The sequence below is a fragment of the Triticum urartu genome, chromosome 5A, assembly GCF_056163025.1.
Source record: "Triticum urartu cultivar PI428250 chromosome 5A, HENAU_Tu73, whole genome shotgun sequence".
NCBI classification, from domain to species: Eukaryota; Viridiplantae; Streptophyta; class Magnoliopsida; order Poales; family Poaceae; genus Triticum; species Triticum urartu.
The window spans coordinates 136051400-136058188 of record NC_141877.1 but is presented as its reverse complement, the minus strand read 5'-3'; the positions used below and the strand labels follow the sequence as shown (position 1 = coordinate 136058188).

The 6789-nt window shown below is 49.9% G+C and overlaps 1 long non-coding RNA gene across 2 annotated transcripts; it reads right to left on the bottom strand.

Annotated features, from left to right (window-relative positions):
* Positions 1-4848: 4848 nt before the first annotated feature.
* On the bottom strand, positions 4849-6553 carry LOC147970598 (uncharacterized). Of its 2 annotated transcripts, XR_015603246.1 has the most exons (3): positions 6211-6553; positions 6016-6128; positions 4849-5132 (listed from the first exon to the last, which is right to left on the bottom strand). It is a non-coding gene; the product is annotated as an uncharacterized LOC147970598 (long non-coding RNA). The 2 variants fall into 2 exon arrangements; XR_015603245.1 differs by lacking the exon at positions 4849-5132 and having other exon boundaries at positions 5814-6128.
* Between the last annotated feature and the right edge of the window lie 236 nt (positions 6554-6789).

Below are 6789 nucleotides of genomic sequence, written 5' to 3'. Positions count from 1 at the left end.
TTTGCCAATCTGAAATGGTATAAATTGAAAGCACACTAACCATTCATACTTATGAGTTCTTGATCTGTAATCCAGTGGTGTCATGAAGCTGCCAACTCCTTCACAATGTCATTTCCTGCCATGTCTTGACCTGAACAATACCATATTGTGTTAATGCAATTTTAAACTGTGTCACTTTATTCGTCAGTAAGAAATGTGATGAATTGTCAACACTGATACTTTTATGTGCAAAACCTGTCATCTATCTGCTTGTTTATCTTTCAGAGTGAGGAAGATATAAGTGTTGAACAAGCGCAGTCTCATCATCTTGCTCAGCTGCTTGCGCTGCAGCTCCCCAGCAGGGCTAACCTTTCTTGAACTCTATTGAAGTGTTGTTGGTTTTGTATATTATTTTGTCGGCGTGTTTATTTGCACTGGTGTCGATATTTGATGCCCGGTGTATGTAATCTGCTGTCTGCTTGTGCTTTGTTATCATAGTGGCGAACTTTGATGCCCAGTGGATGTAATATGCCGTAATTTCTTTATTGTATAGTCTAGGTTTTTTCTTATTCATGATGCTGCAGTTATTTTACTGTATATATATATATCCTATCTTCGCAGTAAACCGGCCAAACCGTAAAATTACGGTACATAATCGGGCTGTCATGCAATCACGATGTAGGTTGGGCCTGAAACGTGCCGAACATCTCACGGGCCGGCAGCATCCCCGAAATGAACCCCGGCCCATGATTGTGCGAATCAAATCACGGGCTTTTAACATGCGAAAATTGTCTCGGTCCTTGTTTGGCCCAATCAGATATCGGCTGCGAGCAGGCCGGATGCAAACCGGGCCGTAGTTAGGCCCAACTATATGACGGGCTTTTAACAGGCCGAAATTAATATAGGGCCAAAATGTTAAACAGGCCCTTAACAGGCCAAAACTAATATCAGGCCGAATTACTAAGTGGGCCTTTAGCAAGTGGGCCCAAAAGCATAGTGTCCAGTTGACGGGCCGAATCTGATATGGGCCATAATTGAGCCCAAAGCCTCTTAAAGGGCCGGACCTGATCTGGGCCATAATTTGGCCCAGAACATGGTAGGCTTTTAACGGGCCGGATCTCGTATGGGCCACTATTAGGCCCGGAGCGTGGCAGGCCATTAATGAACCGGATCAAATATGGGCCGGCATTTGGCCCAAAACATGGAGCCAGTTAATGGGCCGGCCTACTAGGGTCCTCAAAATCTTGTGGGCCTATAGCTGGGCCGGCCCATTAATGTCGGCAAAATCTCGTGGGCCTTTAGCTGGGCTGGCCCATTATGATCCGCAAGAATCTTGTGGGCCTTTACCTGAGCCGGCCCATTATGGCACACAAAAATCTTGTGGGCCTTTACCTGGGCCAGCCCATTATGGGACGCAAAATCTTGTGGGCCTTTAGCTGGGCCAGCCCATTATGGTCCGCAAAATCTCGTGGGCCTTTAGCTGGGCCAGCCCATTATGGTCCGCAAAATCTCGTGGGCCTTCAGTTGGGCTGGCCCATTTAAACTTGATGGGTGGGTCCACATGTCAACATATCATAGGCACGTCTCGCCCATTGGATGAGTGACACTTGTGCCAACGCGGACCTGACACGTGTCTCCTCCAGCTAATGATGATTTTACACGTGGAAAATCCCCATTGGCCGGGGCTGTTAACGGGTTATCGGATCCAAAACCCGACCCGATAGCTTAACGGTGTTCCGTTACGGTGGATGCCACGTGTCGGTCACCCTTGACGAAAGCACTTCTGTGACGCGTGATTTATCATCATGGAAGTGGACACTTCCGTGATGATAATTTTGGTAATGTCATGGAACACTTCTACGACAGCACAGGTATGACTATCTTGATTCTGTCATAAAATCACCATGGATGTACATGCATGACAGAAAACGCGACCTACTGTGACAAACATGTATCATCACGTAAGTGTATTTTTTTTGTAGTGATCATACCCCTGATGGCGTTATCCACAAAGCCCTTTCCCTCTGGCACCTTGGCCATGAAAACCGGGTATGCCACATCATTCTCTCGGAGACACCGCTTCTCCAAAGAAAGACTCCGCATAGCACCTGTTGCAGCATTGAGCTGATTAGTCGGTAGCATCGGCCAACCCGCCACATGCACCCTCCTCGAGATATCCTTAGGTGAAGGTGGCCCGTCCTAAGCACGGATAGTACTCAGTGCCGGCTGGCTCGCACCCTTGTTACTCTTTCTTTTCCGTCCCTTCTTGACCTGCTGTAATGGGATCGAGTTCTACTAACAGACAGCCTTCTTGAGTGTGTTGGGGCTGATAATATTTCGCACCTTGGCTATCTGAGGCTCGGTGAAGGTGGCAGCTGGAGGCGTCTCCTAAGAACTGAACGCCAGACGACGCCTGTTGCAACTGGGTTTCTTCGCGGTACCAGCTAGATCGTCTTTTGCAGGGTTGGGTTCTTGAGAAGGAGGCCCCAAGAATTCGTCACCGTACCCATGTTCGTTGAAGTACTTATCGACGTTGGTAAATGTACCGTCGTTGTCATCGTCGGCGTTGTCTGGATCCTGTGCCATATGCATGTACGGATCCTATGCCATATCCATGTCTGGCATGTCTGGTAGCGTTGCGGGGGTCTTGCCATGGCTTGGCGCCGGCACGGCTGGCGGTGTTGTCTGTGGGGTGGTGTCCCCCGCCCCCAAACGAATCTGGCTCTTCGGCCAAAGCATGGGCCAGTTTATGCAGGTGCTGAGGGTCATCACATCATCTTCGTCGTCCCCATGGGGTCGATACGGAGGTAACATCTCGTCGAAGCCCGGAAGCACCCGAACCAGTTGAACCCTATAAACGGTGGGTGGCATCTGATTACTGTGGAACACGCGGCTGCCCGATTGAACGATTCTGCCCTTGGCGACATCGACCAACTCGTCGTTCAGGAAGTGCAGGAGAGTGCACGGAACGTCAGCGGCGCCCTGCGAAAACATGTAGGGCGTCATGGATGCCCAGTCAAAGTCAAGGAGATGAAGTCATCGGCCGAGAGGCTTAATTAGTTACCGTGATGGCGTCGACCTCGGCTAATGTCGAGGCACCGCCAACGGCGGGCGTGTAAGTGACGGAGGGGCCGCTTGCTGCCGAGGTGCCGGCCGGCGTATTCTTCCCACACCCGGGTGTATTAAGCTGCAATGCCGGCGCCGCCGCGGGAGACACCAATGGCGCCTCCGCCGGAGACACCAATGGCGCCGCCGGCGCATTCCGCGAGTTGCTGCCCGTGAAGCTGGGAATAGGGGGCGGCCCCTGTTGGCCGCCCGCAATCCATGCCTGCAGCCCAGAAACCAAGGTAGGCATAATGGCGGTGATCGTCGCTCCCAGTTGGTCTCGCACTTGCTCTTGACGATCTCCAGAATCCGCGCCACTTGTGCCTTGAGTTGTTGAACCTTGCGCTGCTGGCTTTCCGAGCTGGTCTTTCTCTCCTTTCGCCTAGCAGTATAGTACTCCGACCATTTTGTGGACAAGCCTTTGCCGGCCACACGACCAGCTGACGTCGGCTTACTGAGCTTATCCTTGTTTTTCATTATGTTCAACGCCCTATTTAAAGGGGTGTCGAAAGGGGAGCTCTGAGACGACCCTGTGCTACTGCTTTCAGTGTCCTGCAGAAGGAACATGAACCATTTAGAAAATTGGCTTCATTAATTAGAATGCAACCATATGGAGCTAATTACGCGGGGGTGTATTCCTTACCAGAACACGCTCAAGCGCCTTGGTCTTCGGATCCATGGTAAGCTCCTTGGTTACCGGGTCCACCTTGTACCGGGCCCTGACATAGTTCCTGGTCTGCTTGTCACGGTATTTCTCGAAGCGGGGTGGTAGGCCTTGCTCGGCACGCTCCACGTCCTCCTTGTCCCATATAGGTTCTGCCACTCTGTAACCGCCGAGACCGAGCTTGTGGACCCCGAAGTTCAAGTCCCGCATCTCTTTCCCCCACTGACTTGATTCCATGGTTGCGTCGCTCTCGCACTTGATCTTGTACTCCAGGTAGTCATCTTCGTTGATCGAAGGATGTTTCTCCTTGATCTTCTCATAACTATCACCTTTGTCAATCATTCTCTTCACCGCGGCTCTCCATGTAGCTAGGCCCGTGCTCATCTTCGTGAGTGCGGCACTGTTCACTTTATTCCCTGCGAGGCTTGTGTTTGCGAAGTCACCGGGGAACTTGTATCGTTCGTGCAGCTTCATGAAGAGGAGGTTGCGCAAATTCCCTCGGTCACGATGCCTTAGGTTCTCGGTGTTGATCGAGACGATGCTCCGGAGAATGCACCCGAGCTGTCACACGTACCCCTTGACTATTTCTTTGGGCGCCGTTGGATACCCCTTAGAGGACAATTCAGTAAATTCCTCCTTGACGATGCCGAGCACATTCGGGTGCCGGTCCTTCCGTTGCCTCTCCGGTTGGCTGCCATCTGTGCGTGCGCTGCCATCATCAGTGGTGGCATCCTCGGAGGCACCATCAGTGGTGTCATCTCCGACGCCACTAGGGTTTGTGTAGTCGGGATCGGTGTCTTCCGCGGCGTCCTCATAGTGGTGAGGTTCTTCCTCCATCTCCTGGGACAGCTCCCAGAATTGCTTGCCCAAACCACCGGCCTCATCGTTGTGGGCCATGTTTCTCTCTAAATAGGAAAAATGTTTGGTCAAAAAGTTGGTTATTGTCAAGGAACAAGATCATGGTCTCATCATTTAGGGTTTGTCGACGCTGAGGCACCCTAAATGCTAAGTTAAGTTTTCATCATTTAGGGTTTATCGATGCCGAGGCACCCTAGGTTGACTGATATATATGGGTATCTTCTAATAATATACCTTATCAAGAAAAGGGAAGGAGAATTCTAATACACCAAGAGACTGTAAACATATCACAGTTCTATATGTATAACACACGAGGCAGTTGATCCTACTTAATTAAGTACTACGATACCCTGGCCCATGCATTAGTCGCAAGTACCCCATATGTCCTATTTTTAGCAAAGTCATGCTAAAATTCACGGAAAATTTCAGCATGACCTTTGCTGAAAATAGGACATATGGAGTACACGAATTTGCCGGAACGGAAGTTAATCGACATTCCAGCAAACTCAAGGGCCTCTTGGGGTACCTGCAAAATCATCACGACACGATGGTCAGAGACAAAACCCAGCAAACTAGAAAAGTTACTGACGTGTTTACAGAAATTGTTTTCTGTAAAAGATGATCATCATCTTTACAAGTCTTTCTCAATGTGATCATCATCTAGAAAGTCTGCACGAAACGAATAACTTGACAACACTGGCCTTCTAAAGTTGGTAGCAACCTAGAGAGTCTCTCTTTAACAGTAGAGAAATGGTTTGATCATTTTACATGCGGTGTTCAGTAAATCAGATAAAAACTAATTCTGTACCATTTTATACAACTTCTTTGGCAAGCAAGTACTTGCAAGTAACATCCTAGAGCAGGATATCCACTACAATTTTTACGACAACAGATTAGATGGTGGCATGGTTCTTCCTCCCGCGTGATGGGCATTCCTAACAGCTAATACTCAAAAAGATACAAGATGCACTACACTCTAAAGCCTCCAAGGCAATATACATCACAGTGCTTCATGCCTGCAGACAAGCAAAAATACAAGAAGTGCTGTATTTCTCTAATGAAATACTCATCCCATATGAGAGCCAGGACTTAACAAAGGCAGTACTACTTCATATGTCAAACAATGCATGACCTCAACATATACAGCTACTATAGTACAAATGGCTGCTGCCGTGACTAAAACTAAATAATTATAACACTTGCCTGCTACAGTTCATAAAAAGGTTCAGCATTTCTTTAAGAAATTGCAATCTCAGATTTTAGCAGGAGAGAAAATATACATCACAGATATACATGCCTACAAAAATACAAGTAGCGTTCCTTTCTTCTGATGAAAATACATGATTCTTGTCCCATACTCTCTGATAAAAACTAGATCAGAAGGGGAGAGAGGCGAGAGAAGAGGTCACCTTGGCAACAGGGGAACCAAATCCAAGGAAATTCAACCCGCAGTAGCTAATCCACGGCCCCGTTTCTTCACCCAACACAACCAGATTAGATGGGCGCAATCTGCCTGCACAAACTGCACACACGCATGCATGAGATGCGGGAGACGGAGAAGAAAACTAGAAAGGGAAGAAGAGAAGGGGAAGATGGATTCGTACCCTTGCCCAGAAGAGGAGGAAGAGGCTCGTGTTCCTCTTCTTCTTCTTGAGGAGGAGAAGCTGCATACTTGAGTCCGGGCAGTGGCCTGGATTGGGGGGAGCGACCTGCGACGAGGGATCCGTGCGGCAGAGGGGGCGAGGCGGAGGTAGGGAGGAGGTGGCGTGGCGGAGGTCCGGTTCGTCAAGGTGGGTCGGGGCCTGCTTCGGTGCTCGATGGAGTGGAGACGGAGACGCGCCGGGGTCGGTCGGAGGGGAAGGAAGGGGAGGATGGGGAGAGGGAGGCGGCGGGGGCGCGGGGGCGGCGGCGGCGCAGTGGGTCAGCACAGTGGGTGGGGGCACTGAGAGAGATGTGATCGATTGGGGGAAAGGGGATTGGGGATTTTAGTGGGGGGAGGGTTAGCAATGGCGCACCCCCTAGCGGTGCGCCATTAGTAATTTTTTTTGATAGCAATGGCGCACCTCCAGGCGGTGCGCCATTAGTAATCTTTTTTTGGATAGCAATGGCGCACCCCCTAGAGGTGCGCCATTAATAATCTTTTTTGATAGCAATGGCGCACCCCCTAGCGGTGCGCCATTAGT